At 41.1% G+C, this 13269-nt stretch overlaps 1 long non-coding RNA gene across 1 annotated transcript; it reads left to right on the forward strand.

The window, feature by feature from the left end:
* Positions 1-7220: 7220 nt before the first annotated feature.
* On the forward strand, positions 7221-8569 carry LOC148155323 (uncharacterized). Its single transcript, XR_015765404.1, has 3 exons — positions 7221-7581; positions 7680-7742; positions 8006-8569. It is a non-coding gene; the product is annotated as an uncharacterized LOC148155323 (long non-coding RNA).
* Positions 8570-13269: the final 4700 nt, after the last annotated feature.

Here is a 13269-nt window from a genome sequence, read left to right on the forward strand (position 1 = left end):
ATTACGGTACTGCAAATTTAGATGTGTCGCCAGCGACACATCTAAATTTGCAGTACCGTAATTCGCCGGCGACACATCTAAATGCCTTGACTCTGACATATGTGGATTAATAGATTTTTGCACTTTATTTTATTGTATTTCAATCCAATTATATTTTAAAAATATTTCAGTTGTGTCTGTTGAAAATTAAAGATTACTGACAGAGCCATAAGAAAATATTGCTTTATTTATCTGATCATATTGGAATATATTTGTTAGGTTTTCAGTAGGTTCAATTAGGTTCACTAGACTATATGAGTCATTTAAAAAAATTTCAATGAACATTCGATCAGTCCGGCCCTCGGCTTGTAGCTAAATTTTTTATTTGGCCCTCCGTCCATTTGACTTTGACACCCCTGATCTAATATATAAAATACCCTTCTCATCTGTGTTACAGAGGAAGCTTTGGCGAGCCAAGCCAGGAGCTAGAGTGTGTGTTTAAGTGTCAGACATCTTACCCCTGTTGTTCGCACGTCCCAAGTACTTTTTCTGAAAAGAAAAATGGATGTGGTACTCCGGGAATCCGTACAAATTTCCCATTCTGTGGTTGTTAGTGGTTTAACAGGGTCAGAGACAGATGAGGAAGTGTCCACCTTTCTCCAGAAGTATGGGTCCATTAATCGTTACATTCACTTGGATGATCCTAAGTCAGATTTCCATAAAAACATGATTATTGAGTTTTCACATGAGACTGCCATGCAGACATTGGAGCCATTGTTGCCTCTTCAGCTTCCAAGCACGACTCAAGCAGGCATTGTGTATGAGTTAAAGGCTTTAGGAAGTGTCTACACATTAGATACCAGAAGCAAAGCCACTAAGATGTACATGGAACAGCTCTCTGAAATTGCCAGGCTGAGTGGAAATTCATTAGGGGAAATGTTGAAGGAGGAACTTAAAAATCTGGTTTCATCTGCAGAACGTGCTTTTGCCCAATCACCTGAGACTGATCCAGAATCCTCAGCTTCACAGAGTCCAACCCCACGAAAAGACTCAACTAGCCAAAGAGATGTTTCATCTTCTGAAAACCCTCAACCAGTGACGCCTACCAAATCCACGATTTTGACACCGGCAAGTGATCCAAGTGAGCCTCTTACCCCTTCCATTTCCAGTAAAAACCTGATTGATCTCAACCCCCCACAGACTTTTTCTGTTTCATCTGAATCCACCGCTATGCCCCTAATCGATGTTAACCCACCTGCAGTTCAGCGAGTGGTGGTTGAGCATGTGGTGCGCAGCAATGATAACTCACCCCAGTTTGCTTCACCCAGTAGACTCAGAGCTTTTTCAGGCAAGAGTCCACGTCCAAGCCATGAAGCAGATTATGATACATGGCGTGCAAGTGTTGAAATTCTTATCAGAGACCCATCTGTGTCAGACTTGCATTGCACACATCGTATATTAGACAGTCTTCTTCCTCCTGCTTCTGAAATGATCAAACATTTGAGCCCACAGTCTAGTCCCTCAACTTATCTCAAGTTGCTTGACTCCGCTTACGGTACAGTTGAAGATGGTGACGAGCTTTATGCTAGGTTCATGAGCACGTTCCAGAATGATGGAGAGCTACCTTCTGTTTTCCTGCAGAGACTGCACACTGCTCTAAGCAAAACAATGAGACGTGGTGGTGTGTCCGCTCATGAGTTTGACCAACAGCTTTTAAAGCAGTTCTGTAGAGGTTGTTGGGAAAACACTTTAATAGTTGATCTTCAGTTGGAACAAAAGAAAGAAAAACCACCTACCTTTGCAGAACTGTTGCTCCTTCTTAGGACAGAAGAAGATAAACAGGCTGCAAAAATGACTCGCATGCGACAGCATTTTGGCCATGCTAAGTCTGGCCATAACCCCAGCAGGCAGCGTGCCATGTCACAAGTGCATATTGCACATGACACTAATGATTTGATAAATAAAACTGATTTTGAGATGCTCAAGCAACAAATTGCTGACCTCAGCATTCAGGTGAAGAGCATGGTGTCCGCGGGCCAAAAGCCAAAACAACCTAAGGAACAAAAAGCAAAGTCTGTTCCTCTAAGTGTCACACATGAAGCCCATGTGGTGAAACCAAAAACAGCCCATCAGCATCCCTCCACATTTAAAGCAAATGGCAGACCACGTCCCTGGTACTGTTTCCAATGTGGAGAGGATGGCCATGTTGTTTCAGTTTGTGATAAAGCACCAAATCCTTCCCTTGTAGCAGCTAAGAAAAAACTGCTAAAAGAAAAGCAGGCTGCTTGGGAAGCCTCTAATGCTTCTAATAGTGAGACACATTTAAACTAGTGTCGGCTCCCATAGAGGGACGTATGGGAGCAAAGTTACAAAACTCCAGTCCCAAAACCATGAAATCTGTTGTCAAGAGTGTTGAGGTAGAAGGGTCAAAATTACCACATGGCCTTGTGGGAACTAAAACCACAGCTCAATTATCCATTGCAGGGAAAGACACAAACTGTCTACTGGACACAGGTTCACAAGTCACAACTGTGCCCCAGTCCTTTTATGAAGAACACCTTTCTGATCTGACCATTCATTCTTTAAATGATTTGCTTGAAGTGGAGGGTGCTAATGGCCAGTTTGTTCCCTATTTAGGATATGTTGAGCTTACCATCACCTTTCCTAAAGAGTTTGTTGGCTCTGATATTGAAATTAATACTTTGGCCTTGATTATTCCACACCTCCGCTCTACAGCCCATGAACAGGTGCTTATAGGCACAAACACACTCGACGTTCTTTACGCTGATTACCAGAAACTTTCACCTTTTCAGCCTTTGATGAATGGATATCAGGCTGTTCTCAAAATACTTGAGATACGACAAAGGGAGTCTAACCACAGCCTTGGTTGTGCAAAACTAATAGGCAAGCTGCCTAAAGTCGTTCCTGCAAGACAGACCGCTGTCGTTGAGGCTTTTGCTCATGTTGATCGTTTCAACATTCAAAGAGATGTCATTATTGAGCAACCATCAGCTTCTTCTCTACCGAATGGGTTGCTGGTTTCAGCGGTTGCAGTAACTTTACCAAGCAAGCGCTCATGTCATCTTCCTGTCGTACTGAGAAATGACACCAATCATGACATTGTCATTCCCCCCAAAACTATTGTGGCAGATGTTAATGCTGTAGTACAAGTGTTACACAAAGAACATGCTGCCAGTGAGCTAGACTGTTCTCAGTCTCCAGCAAAGTCTTCCCGAGAGCTAAGCTTTGATTTTGGAGACTCACCCTTATCCACTGAATGGAGAGACCGAATAACAAAAATGTTAAACACCATGCCAAACGTTTTCTCTCAGAATGACCTGGATTTTGGCCATACTGATAAGGTAAAACACAGAATCAAGCTCAGTGATGAGACGCCTTTTAAGCAAAGAGCCCGCCCGATACACCCCAATGATGTGGATGCTGTGAGACAACATCTACAGGAACTCCTAGATTCTGGAGTCATCCGGGAATCTGAGTCCCCATTCGCTTCCCCAATCGTTGTGGTTCGCAAAAAGAATGGTTCTGTTCGTCTGTGTGTAGATTACAGAAAGCTGAATCTACAGACCATTAAAGACGCCTACGCTCTTCCAAAACTGGAAGATGCTTTCACTGCACTTGCTGGTTCTAAGTGGTTCTCCGTCCTAGACCTCAAGTCAGGTTACTACCAGGTCGAAATGGAAGAAGCAGACAAGTATAAGACCGCATTTGTGTGTCCAGTTGGATTCTGGGAATTTAACAGGATGCCCCAAGGAATAACAAATGCGCCTTCAACCTTCCAAAGACTGATGGAAAAGTGTGTTGGTGATATGAACCTAAAGGAAGTTTTAGTGTTCATTGATGACCTGATCATTTTCTCATCATCACTGGAAGAACATGAACAGCGCTTGCAGCGTGTCCTTGAACGATTGATGACATATGGTTTGAAACTGGCACCAGAAAAGTGCAAATTCTTTCAAACGTCAGTAAAATACCTTGGCCACATTGTTTCTGAGAGAGGTGTTGAAACCGACCCAGAGAAAGTTCAGGCCTTAAAGACCTGGCCAATCCCCACAAATCTTAAAGAGCTTCAATCCTTTTTAGGATTTGCTGGATACTACCGACGATTCATTCAAGGGTACTCTACTATTGTAAAGCCCCTTAATGAATTAACTTCCGGTTATCCACCACTCAGAAAGTTGAACAAGAGACAGAAGGTAAATGCAGGTTCAGAGTATCGCGACCCAAAGGAGTCCTTTGGTCAGCGGTGGACATCCCAATGTCAGGGAGCCTTTGATGATATAATAAGAAAGCTATCATCAGCTCCAGTCTTGGGATTTGCAGACCCCCAACTTCCGTATGTCCTACATACAGATGCCAGCACTGTTGGCCTTGGGGCTGCATTATATCAGGTTCAAGATGGTCAATCTCGAGTCATAGCTTTTGCAAGTCGAGGACTTTCCAAGAGTGAGAGAAAGTACCCAGCTCATAAGCTTGAATTCTTGGCCCTTAAGTGGGCAGTCACAGAAAAATTTTCTGATTACCTTTATGGTACAGATTTCACAGTAGTGACTGACAGCAACCCACTTACATATATTTTAACATCCGCAAAGCTTGATGCGACGGGGTACAGGTGGTTGTCCAGTCTTTCTACTTACTCATTCAGTCTTCAGTACAGATCGGGTAAGCAAAATCTTGATGCCGACGCACTCTCTCGCCGACCTCACGATCCACCAAAGGATGATTATGCATCCAAGAAGGAAAGCGAGAGAATCCGGCAGTTCACACTGTACCATCTGAGTAACCTTCAAAATCCAGAAACTGTTTCCCAGGAGGTGATCAAGGCTATTTGTGAACGTCATATGGTCACTTCATCAGTACCTGATGTTCAAGCTACCACTCCTGGATTGACTTTGGTTGAATCCCTTACTCACCAGTCCTCAGCAATTCCCGACTGCTTCCTGCAGGAGCAAGTAGATGGGTCCCCTCTTGTCCATTCATTTTCAGAAGAAGAGTTGAGGCAAAAACAAACCTTAGATCCTGCTATCAATGCAGTCATTGTACTTTTGGAGTCTGGTGAAACTCCATGTCCCAGCCTTAAGCTGGAGTTACCAGAACTACCCTTGTTACTCAGAGAGTTGTCTCGGTTGGAAATACAGAATGGAGTGCTCTATCGTAAGCGACAGGATGGTCCAAACATCTCATATCAGCTCGTGCTGCCTGAGGAGCTAAGAGCTACGGCACTTAGGAGTCTTCATCATGATATGGGCCATCTTGGAGTCGAACGAACAGTAGATTTGGCAAGAACCAGATTTTATTGGCCAAAAATGTACATGACCATAGAGAAAATGGTTAAAACCTGTGAGCGATGTGTTCGCCGAAAAACACATCCAGAGAGAGCCGCTCCACTAATGAACATTAAGACCTGCCGACCCCTTGAACTGGTGTGCATTGACTTTTTGTCAATAGAGCCAGACTGCTCAAACACAAAAGATGTTCTTGTAATAACTGATCATTTTACAAAATATGCAGTGGCTATGCCAACTCCAAACCAGCGAGCACAGACCGTAGCAAAGTGCCTCTGGGAAAACTTCATTGTTCACTATGGTTTTCCTGAAAAGCTCCTTAGTGATCAGGGTGCTGATTTCGAATCAAAAACCATTAAAGAACTCTGTGAACTTATTGGCATGAGGAAAGTGCGCACAACCCCTTACCATCCCAGGGGAAATCCGGTTGAAAGATTCAATCGCACTCTTCTTCAGATGCTTGGAACACTTGATAAGTCAGATAAACTCCGCTGGAAAGACTTTGTCAAACCTCTGGTACATGCTTATAATTGTACAAAGAGTGACGTGACTGGATTCTCCCCGTACGAATTAATGTTCGGGAGACAACCCAGACTGCCCATTGACTTGATCTTCAGATTGCCCACCAATGATAGTAAGCAGACTCATTCCCAGTATGTTGGCAATCTAAAATCTCGGTTGGAAGAAAGTTACCATATTGCTACTAGTAATGCAGCAAAGAATGCAAGTCGCAATAAAGCCAGATTTGACCGGCGGGTGATTGAATCAACCTTGCAGACAGGAGACAGAGTTCTCATACGAAATGTGAAGCTGCGTGGAAAACATAAGTTGGCAGACAAGTGGGAGGAGGATGTTTATATTGTCCTCAAGCGAGCTGGAGAAATGCCAGTTTATACTGTCAAACCTGAAAGTAAAGATGGACCAGTGCGGACTCTGCACAGAGACTTGCTTCTGCCATGTGGATTCCTGTCAGCAGCTGCAGAACCTGAAACAGTCAAACCTCGTCCAAACAAGAGACCAAGAACAAGACAATGTCCAGTCGTCGAGAGTGAAGAGGAGATCATCTCAGATTTGGATGATGTACCTGATTGGACATTCTTCCCTCGTATTATATCAAAACCTGATACATATGTTGTAGTGCCTGAAACTCACAAGTCGAGTGAGCCTCCTTGTGCAGCCCAGAAAGCAGCAGAAACAGAGGAGTCTGTAGTTTCCCTCTCACCTGATGCTCCAGCAACTCAGTCCCTTGTAGGAGATGGAAGTACTGGAGATATTCACGGTGCATCAAGTGTCAACTCACCTGAAAGTGTCAACTCACCTGAAAGTGTCAACTCACCTGAAAGTGTCAACTCACCTGAAAGTGTCAACTCACCTGAAAGTGTCAACTTACCTGAAAATGTCAACTTACCTGAACATGACAACTCACCTGAACAAGCAGAAGTTTTGCCTGAACTGAACTCAGTTAACAGATCCCCCCAGTGGATTCACAGCAGTCTGAGGAAACTCCTCCAGATAATGAAATAAGCTCAGATGCAGCATATGATGATGGGTGTTGTGATGCAAATGCACCTGTTACTGCCCAGCCTGAACCCTTAAAGTTTCAGACTGATGGACTTCAAGATGGTGAAACATCCCTCCGTCGCTCTCAAAGAGTGCACACAAAGCCTAATAGATTAGAATATGTAAAACTTGGAAATCCGCTGATAATGGTGGTGAATTCTCTTTTCCAGGGTCTTAGTGAGGCATTGACTAGCTCCCTGAATGGTTTTGAGAATGTACCCCATAATTCCGTCAGGCATGTGTAAGCCGTGTGACACAGTGTCACATTGCAGATGCCCAGGGACGGGCATACCCTTCAGAGGGGAGGGTGTAACCCACATAAAATGTGGATGCCTCTTTAAGAAACAGAGGTTAGGGAAGCTAGGTGGTCTACCTAGCCAATAGGAAGCTTAGTTTCCAGTGAGTTTAGACCAATCAGAATTCAGACTGCCGCTGCAAGACCCGCCCTTCCGCAGCATTGAGTGTGTAAGCGAGAGAGATCCGGAAACGATTAAGCTGGGCAGCGTGAGAGTCTCTGTTTTAAAACAGTTATATAACTAAACAAACGCTTTCCCAGATCATCCGACTTCTAAGCTGGATGCGTGAAGTGGAAAGAAAAAGGAAAAGGAAAGACAAGTTAACTTTTTCTGCTGAACACCGTTAGAGCTGACTCGTTAGCTCTAACGGCCAACGGCTACTAGTTTAGCCCTAACGGCTACTAGGCTGACGGTTTAAGTTCATGTTCTCCGTTCAGTTGAAGGTAAAACCTAATTTATATTATATTCTTACTTTGTTCACAATGAAAGCTCATATTATCAAGGTTAAAGCACGGAAAATATGCCTTATTACACTATCTAGTGCCTCACGGGTCCGGACTGAGAGCCACCATATTGTTGTCCCTAACGTGTCGCATTGAGATCGGTGAGCATATTCTGTGCCTTTCATTTGGGTTTTTGTTCTGTTTATCACATTTTTGTTGAATAATATTGTTTATCTGAACTATTTGATTATTAAAATGTAAACTTTTACTGATTTTGGATAAAATGTAATGTTTAATATTGTTTGAAGAAATGCTTTTGTAATTTACAGTAATTGATGTCAAATATACAGAAACATGATTTAAGGATTAAAGCTAGAACAGCTTAATAAAATCCTATGATTCTGCTGGTCCTGTCTGTTGACAGGTCAGGTTTTTTTGTTTATACTGGATTGTTCCTGAGTTGGATTCCTCCTGTGACTTTGATGGCGAGCCTTCCCACCTGGACTTAGAAAGAACTGGATTCCTGGATTCCTTCTTTCCCATTTGGAGTCCTGCTGCACCCCACGGTGTGGTAGGCCGGTACCACTCACATCTTCACACACAGTTAGTTATGAGTGAGACCACTGACTGACATTTTTCTTTTTATTGTTTAATCCTGGAATTTCTGATCTCACCTTTTGGACTGGTTTTTATTTGGTACTTTGTAACAAACTGCTGTGTAGGAAATTCTCCTCATGTGAATGGTGTGGAGTTGAACCTAATTGGAACTGGAACTGATTGATCTGTTGCCTATTACAATTTAGAATTCAGATTACCAGGGTGCACCCAAAAGATTCAAAACTGAGAACTAGCACTTGGCCAAGTATTTGTATTATTTTTTTTTGTATTTTATTGTGTGTAATTTTATTTTCATAATTGTGTGTCTTGTATAACTGTTTGTTAATTTCATGGTTTATGTCACTAAAGCCAGTTGTTTTTTAAAAATTCATTTAACTGCCTTTGTGTGTCATTTAAACACCCCACTATGCTCCGATAGTCGAACCTATTGGCCCATTCATCTAATATATAAAATACCCTTCTCATCTGTGTTACATATGCAAATTGTTTTTTCACTCTTTACACTTTGTTCCCTTATTTTCCATCTGCTCTTCATTGTCTTCTGAAAATTACACTACTCCTTTCATCCTCCACTCAGCTGCTTTGTTACCACACACTGCACAATAAGCTGTCAGCATCAGCTCTGTTCTCATGTTTCCTTTGCAATTACAGGAATTAACAGAATAAAGTGTTTTCCTTCTCTTTTGTATTCTACTTTGAATCACCGTGTTGAATGTTGAAAAGACAAGAAAGAATTAAAAGTGATACCAAGACATATTCTATTTTTTCTTCTGCTGTAAACTTGGGGACTTCATTATAGCAATATCTTTCAGACAATTGAAAAATGACTGCTGACTCACAATAATAATTTAACTTCCTTCACAACATCCACAGTTTAATAGATGAAGTCAATTTAAAGCTACATTGTGCTCCATCTAAGCTTTGGAATGGAAATGTTCCAAATGCAACATAATACTCTTACCACAGGTTTACAGCAAGGGTATGATGTCACCTTAATGCATACAAATCACCCAGTATGTGTGTAGGAAAGGAGATGAGGTGAGGGGTTGGAGGGTGGTAGAGAGTGTGTGTGTGTGAATAACAGAGAGATAGAGGGAAGGTTTGTAAGATGAGTGTGGAAATACGTGATTATTTGGAAAGAGAGAGAGAGAAGTGGTGTGTGTGTGTGCATCTGTGAAAATTTCTCAGTGAGAGAGTGACCATGATGTGTATGAGTCATGTTACCTTACTATATTACTTACTATTGTTGGATCCCAGCTCTTAACATGGATTTTTTTCCATCATTTTTGTCCTTATCATTGAAGAGTAGATGTGCAGGTTTGCAATTATTAAACTGCTAAGTTACTTATAAATTCATGTCCCTGAGGTCAGCAGCGAATAACATTTTAAAATGTAAAGCAGCAGCAGCATGAAGTTTGAAGCTGAAATTTAAACAATGGAAACATTCCATCTGAAATCCTTAAAGCATGAAAAAGAAATCTGAAAGATAGATGAAAATCCTCAGTTCTTCAACTATCAGATTGCATTCCTGGAAGGAAGTGTATTTAATGTCAGTCATGATCCTTTTCTACTGGTCTCTATCAGTAGAAAAAAAACAGCCATCAATCAAGAAACATCATGGCTTTAAGCAAACAGATCTTTTTGGTAAATTTATAGAATGATGCTATGGAAAAAAATTGTTTCTTTTTGACACAAGGTGCTACAATGCTACACTTTTCAGAGAACCAAGGATAACTCCTTCGATGTATAATAAATAATATAATTTTTGTTTGTTGAGTAGAAGCCTAGCGACTGGTTGAAAGGGTACAAAGTTCCCCAGGTCAGAGCAGAAAGTAACCACACCTTAGCTGTTTCCCACTGACGTTACTCCTCTGAATAGTAGGACGGATTATTTACAGCTCTAAGTACACATGGCGCAGTTACAGTACAATGTTTTTGTTATTGTCTGGTGCCATGGCAACTTTTTATTAAACTTGGATTTACCACTTGGATGACACCAAGCTGGTGGATGAATCAGTAGCTCTACTTCGAAGGCTGTTCCTGTGTGTGATCCATATATATGATCTACACTCATATTCAATAAATTAAGATATGGTTCCAATGAGGCTGTTTGGTCAGACTAAAAGTACCTTTTGAAAATAACTACTTTTAAGCAAGTATTAAACATATTTTTCATTAGAGCTGCATTAAACTTCTTTTATTGATCTGATGTGACATTCTAATCTAGTCATGTTTTAGCTGTTAGCAAGAAATCGACAGAAATAAAAGCTTCAAAACATCGTTCTGCGTAATTCATATATGTACCAACTATTCAGAGAGAGAGGGGAGATATTTGGGGTTTGAGAAGGGAGAGTGAAACTCGGGTAGTTTATGATGAGAAAAGGTGACTTCCTGTATTGTGATTAGAGGTAAAGGTTTGCTGTGAAGTGAGGAGCAAGAACATGCGGAGGGAAGCATGGAGGTTAACAGTGAGTTTGAGAATCTAGATCTAATCTAATGATGGGAAGCTTTGATGGAGGGCAGGCAGTTAGGAGAGAAACTGATGACATCAGAGCTGCAGAGAGCAACCAAGGAGACACTCTGTTGCACAGGTGACTCTGGAGAAGCTCACGAGATTGAGATGAACCTTAGAGCACAAGACAGTAAAGATGACTGACACAACAATCCACAACAGACAAGCTCGAGACTACCATCTAAGTTCCTCAATGGTTCTGAAATTATTGATAAAGGTCCTACTGGTCCTGAAGTCCCCAGTCTCCTGATGATCTGATTAACCCCAGATGTACAGGCCGAGCAGATCCAGTAACGTCTTTCCTCTAAGATGCTCTCTAAAAGAATACTCACACAAAAACAAACTAACACACCAGAATCTGACAACTGGAGCCAATGCTTTACTCTCATTGTACATTAAAACGGTCTGAAATCTATTACGCCCAGTGAGATGTAGCAGCTGGACGACACTTATAAAGCTGATTCTGAACAAAATTTTACGGTTGTCTGCTGAACCTACTCGTACAATAATAAACACTAAAGATTCATCAGATGAAAACAGAGTTTTAGAAAATAAAACAGCTCTAAAAAAGGAGATTAAAGCTGAGTTAGCGCAAAACACAACACAGAAACTTTGCATTGTTCTGTTTAAATCACAGGCAGCTCTAAGAATGTGAGACTACATATTTTATTTACATATGCAGCTATCTTTTGAACTATTAAATTGTCTGCAACTAACACAATCAAAGTATGACCTCTAGCAACAAAGGACAGTGTTGCTTTGATGACTTGGTGCCCTGAGGCTGATATCTGATCTGATAAGCATCAGATGGAGGATCAGATTAAAAGACTGGCCCCAGCTCTATAGCTGTGTATAATATTTGATTGTGGTACTTTCTAGACACAAGCAACGTTTGAGTGGTGTCATGGCACACCTTTTACACACTCTCAGGTACTATGATTGGGTGCATCACTACAGCTGCTATTCTTCTCTCAAAGTTGAAGACATGCTTGAAGACATACTTCATTAAACTTTGTAAACTCTGAGTGCTTATGGAAAGTAAAGCATCCAAGTTATGTCCTTCAGGAGAAAAAAATAAATTCCAACTTTCTCTTGGACTTAGTGACACAGGAAGGAATGCGTATATTTAAGTGATGACTATAAAATGCTGCAGCACCTTAAATTGTAGTACAATAATTCCTTTTTACATCTTCAGGTTTTAGCTACTTCAAAACCAGGTCTTTTCCTTCACTCTATAAAACAGAGCAATGCTCAAGAGAAAAGCAAACAACTAGAACCCCACCTGACCACAGCAGCTAATAATGTTCGGATGTTTTACCACCTGTCTGTAAGTTTACACTAAGGCTCACTGGAGGGTTATCTCCCTCAGCAGCCTGTGACGGGCATATTAGCTCTGAGCTAAATTTCAGATCTCAAAAGGGCACGTCTTCATTTAATAAACTTCAGATTTGTCTGTGGCTAAAGGCCAAATGTGAACGTTCAGGTTGTCTTGAACCAATATGCAATAAAAATGTAAAGCCATTCACAATGTTTCTATAATGAACAAGGTTGCTTGGTTACGGATATTTTATTGTTTTGCTTAAAAACATTTAGTAGCGTAGTAGTTGACTTAAAATGGTCCATTTCATCATGTTAAGCAAACAAAAGGTCCCGAAGAAAGCACCGACTGCTGGGTTGAAACACTGAACTCCCCCTGTTCGGTTCTGGTCCACTACAGTACGCAAACCTCCCACCAACACCTTCTACGGTAATACGAGAAATAAATTAGATGTTGACGCTTGTCGATCATTATTTCTTCTTCCTCTGAACTTGTAACAGTACTGGCACGAAACATCTGTGGATGTCTTCTTATTGCTTTGATAAATTTAACCAGCTCTCTGCTAACTTTTCTATTATCCCTCGGTATTTTGCTGCAGTATTAATCTGATATCCCGAATGTGTGAGCCAAAGATCAACACATTTTACTAGCACTTTCACTTTTTGGACTCACATTCAAGCACGTTCACTACTTCCGCCATGTGTAGTGATTATATCCTTGCCTCGATGAGCTAATTCATAAAATATGTGAACAGTTATTCAGTTCCTTTGGTTATTCATCCATCTTGGGTCTCCTTACTGAAAAGATAAAGTGAAAGATTTATAATACACAGTTGAAACCAGATATTTTCAGGAACAGTGTGAAAAGACATATAACTTTAGGGTATGAATATAACCTGAGTTCTCTTATAATAATACAACAGTCTCACCGTTTAGATCTCCGTCTGAATGACCTCATCAGAAACATAAACACTATCACAGTAATCCTGAGCTACAGATGGGATTGGCGTTTTTTCAATTGTGAGAATCTTATGGGAGGACACCAAACACTGAAGAAGCCTTTGGATGCAAGTGAAAACATTTACAAAAAAACAAAAGAAAAAGTCCGGTTGCCCTCTACTTAAGCATTTAGGATTGTCGGGACTGAGAATTAAAGACAGAATACTAAGAAAATGAAGAGGTGCCCAAGAAATGTCTCATTAAGGCAAGAAATGCCCACAGAGAGTTAAAAGAAGACAAGT

This window comes from Poecilia mexicana, unplaced genomic scaffold (genome assembly GCF_051168715.1).
Source record: "Poecilia mexicana isolate PSO_F unplaced genomic scaffold, ASM5116871v1 scaffold_15, whole genome shotgun sequence".
In the NCBI taxonomy this organism is placed as follows: domain Eukaryota; kingdom Metazoa; phylum Chordata; class Actinopteri; order Cyprinodontiformes; family Poeciliidae; genus Poecilia; species Poecilia mexicana.